A 4,334-nucleotide genomic window follows, 5' to 3' on the forward strand; every position below is an offset into this window, starting at 1 on the left:
GGGCTCTCATCCCAGGATCCATCTGCCCACTCACTGCTTCCTATGCGAAGGTGTTTCAAATCAAAACTAAGTCAGAACTGAAACTATGTGGGTTTCAGATCTCCTTTTCCATTTGCCTTTCTTGAAAAACCAGGCAGCCCTGTGTGGAGGGGTGTGTGTGTGTGTGTGTGTGTGTGTGTGTGTGTGTAGGACAGAGGACATACACACACACCAGGAACGGGGAGCGAGGCTCTGGGTGCGGAACCCACGATGACGCAGCTCACCTACGCACCACAGACCTTTAGAGAGGGAAAGGACCGGGAAGAGGCTGAGAAAGAACCTGATCCACTTGCATCATTTTAAGAATGAAAAGTTCAAAGCCAGAGCAAAGGGCCCACCTGAAGCCACATGGCTAATTAGAAGCCAAGACCAGACCCATTCATCTTGGGTACCTAGGTGCAGTTACTGTTAGGCCCGAATCTGGATCTGTTTGGTCTGCTACCCCCCCCCCACCCCACCGCCAACATCGGAGGACCACACCATTTAGAAAAGCTGGAGCTAGCCGTCTTCTGTTAGGGTTACAAACATTTGTAACCCTATGAAACAATGCCACTCTTGTCACTGGTTTTTGTGGTTGTTGTTGTTTAGGAAAATACATTTTTCATAAAAATATGTCAAAATTTAATACGATTGTTATTTTAATTACAGAAATATTCTTAAATGTCCGTTCTAATTTAGAACACTGGAAATACCAATATAAACCACATAAAGAGAAAAAAAAAATGCTGGAGCTGATGGCCAGTCCTTGCACATTATTCGAAACTAAGAAGCGTCTCCACTTGTTCTTGGAGAAGGCGGCACATGCCGGATGTAGACCCACGAACCGTTCTGACTAGTCCTTATACGGAGAGACACAGGTGACTCCCAGCCGGCTCTATGTACCCACCGTTAAGGTGACCTACATTCAGCACCCATCTGGCGACCCCGAGAGGCGAAGCAGTGCTGATGAGGGCGAAGCTAACTGGGCGGTTGTTGCAGGAGGGGGCAAGGGTCTGATGACGTTGCCAATTAGCTGAAGAAGCCCCTTACATCCAGCACCGCACCCCCCTCCGACACACACACAACCCAGACAAACAACAACAACAAAAACCCAGCCCACAAGGAAGGCGGTGGAGACTCCACTGGGGGAAGGTTTGTTCCAATGTCAGGATTTTCAAAACTCGTTAATTCCAGCCCCACGTTACGGACAACGCAGTAATCATAGAAGCCTCCAGAAGACAGCTTGCTGTGCTGGGAACTCATGGAGTTGTTTGCACAATTTTTAGAATAACTTTGTCGACAAGACGATCATGAAGACAGTGATGAAAAGAGCTCAGAGACAAACCATCTTCAAAGAGGACGAAAGCACACATAGAAACGGTGGCCAACAGGCCCCCATTTCTTCCCTAGACTATTCCAGAGCCACCGGGTCCAGCCTAGACCCTTTGTCCATCCAGTCGAGTGGTCCTGATGTTCCTTTCTGGAGGTATTAGGTCTTTGGAAACTTTCTGCTCGTCGGAAAACCAAAAGACCCTGCAATAGTGACAAAAGAAAGCAAGACAGGCTTCAAAGGACAAAGACTGCAAAGACAGAAGGTGTTCATGCATGAAAGTCTGGTCAGCTTCTCACCAGCTGGCGGTCAGGGGTCCTTCTCTTTTCACCCAGAGACAAAACAAGTTGGGGAAGCCAACGTTCTGCTTGCAAGGCCAGCGCACTGTCTCTCACTACGGCAAAAGGCAATCAAGAGAACGGACCAAGCAAGGCGTGAACCACTAGTTTCTGAAGCCATGCTATGCGGCAAACCCCAAGAGAGCGAAAAAGATGGCCTGATTCCCATCTGCTAAAACTAGACACTGAGGAGCAATCAGAAAACAAGGCAAAGAGACAGCCCAATGGCTCAGTGAAAAATCCCCAGAGGACCTTTACTCTGGGCCTCACAGTCCCGGGGTCTCACAGGGCAGTAAGAGGGATGAAAACCTCCATCATGGAACAGACACTTTCCCAAGCCAACGAATGTAACTCCTCAGCTAGAAGCTTCTCCCCTAATAAATTTCAAAGTTCTAAAAAAATAATTATAATGTCTTGTGGGAGGGCAGGAAAATTTTAGCAGGCACAAAGGGGTCACTTTTTTACAAGTTCAGAACCATTGCTATAGCAATATAAATGGGAAGTTCGGAGCGGGAGAGACCAAGGGATTTTGTAGAGGAGAAAGATCATGAAAGTTCTCAAAAAGGAGAATTATAATTCTTAAGCTAATTCCTTGATAGTTTCTAGAATCCCAGAGGTGGATAGACGGTTCTACTGATTTTAGAACGGGGGAGGGGGGCTAGTTAGCAGAACGTGTGACTAAAGCCAAGGCTTGGAGGAAGAAGCATCAATGAAACCTCTGAAAAGGGTTTTTGTTTCCAATCCAAAAGAAAAAATTTATGACTTTTTTTTTTTTACTGTACTGGATGATTTATTCATACATCGCATATATACACAGAAGTAGAAGAGAGAAATATTTCTGTAACTTTAGGGCCTGCATTTTCCAGCTCTAAAATGAGCAAAACATGTCACAGTCCTTGCGGAGACAGAGCAGCACAGCTTAATTAAATTAACCCTCACATTTTTAGGAGGTTCTTTGCAATGTTTAGCTCTAATAGGCCATAGAAATGCAAATAACTGACAGGAAGTGAGAGAGTGCCAAGCCACTATGGTAGCTGAAGGCAGATTTTCTCAATAAATCTCCCCACAAGGAGGTGGGCGGGGGAGACTTTCGAGATGGGTGATCTAAACTTCTCTTGAATGTAATCCCAGTCCTCACTCATGATTCAAGCCTAACATTATCCCCCACAGAAGGAGAAGGACAGATTAGATGGATTAAAAGAACAGAAGGACAAGGCCAAGTTTTCTTGCCTTCAACACACCCCCAACACTACCATTTGTGCTTGTCAGGGACCCAGAGGTGAATAAAATGCCGCTTCCTTCTCCCTCAGCGCTCACATGTGACTGAAATTTTAAAACCTTTAAGGTCGTGTAATTTTTTTTAAAAAAAGGAAAAAACAACAACGTTCAAAATCAGGGAAGGGAAATCCAAAAGCATCTCGTGCTTCCTCCCATTCTGTGCTGCGTTTCCCGGCCTACCCCCACTCCCTGCTTTACAGGACATAAATGCTAGACATTTAAAAATCACTCCACTATATGTTGTCTTAAAACCAAAACCACACAAATCGCATGCCAGCACTAGCACAGAGAGAATGCTAATGGAGATTTGTGTATTTAACCACGCATTTTCCTAAAGAGCTAGAACAAATGGATCGAATCAGTGATGTCTGAGAGGCTTGAAGTTCATTATCAGTCTGCCTGGAAGGATTTGGTTCCTCTCGGGGCTTCTTGATTTTTCTTCCCATGTGTTTCTGCCCAGCTGGCTGCTCGAAAGGTCAGGAAGAAGAAACACTACTGCCTGGCCCCACTCCTTTTCATTCTGCAGAAATGGCTTGTGCTGGCTCCCGGGACCGGCTCACGCTTCGAGAATATCAGGGGCTTGTCAAGCAACAACTGCGCTGCTGTTTCCAATGCCAAATTCAAGGCCACTGTCTGTGTTTTCATTTGGTCAGCAAAGAACAGGCAGCAAAACAGATACGCTGCTGGCCTGCTGGTTTCAACACTTTCTTAGCAAGTCCTTAGAAGAATGTTCAGGCCGACGTTTCTGCCGTCCGGAAAAACTGCCCTGCACAGGAGCACACCAGGTTTCACTTCCTGTTAACCTTTAGCGAGCAGAACAGAGCAACTGAAAATGTTGTCTTCTGCAATTGAAAATGTTGTCGCTGGGAGCAGAGAGTCACTTCCTGGCTGCCTCTGGCGAGAGAGACCCTTCCCCATGACACATCTTCAGGCAGCATAGAGGGCCACCCGTGGCTTAGGACACCTTGCGTGGAAAGAAACATTTAAGTAATGTGGACTCTCATTCAGCGTCCTTTCCCCAGCGCTCCGGGGACTGTCATAGCCACAAAGAGAGGGCTGTGTTGGTTAAACTGAACCTCTCTGTCTGGTATTCAAGGGTGCTCTAAGGGGACGCCTGGGGGGCTCAATCAGTTAAGCATCTGCCTTTGACTCAAGGTCCTGGGATCGAGTGAGCACCAGGAGGAGAGGAGCAGGAGACACAAATAATACCCGTATTAGGTTGGTTGCTCCTTTCAGAAAAACGCCACAACTGTTTAAGGAACAGAGGCATTCATAAAATCGCAGTAGTCAAATTTGAGGAGCTGGTAACTTATAGGCGTTTGCTCTCGGGACTGTTCAGCGTGATTCACAGTATCCGCCGACAACATGAA

Source organism: Mustela nigripes, chromosome X, assembly GCF_022355385.1.
Source record: "Mustela nigripes isolate SB6536 chromosome X, MUSNIG.SB6536, whole genome shotgun sequence".
NCBI classification, from domain to species: Eukaryota; Metazoa; Chordata; class Mammalia; order Carnivora; family Mustelidae; genus Mustela; species Mustela nigripes.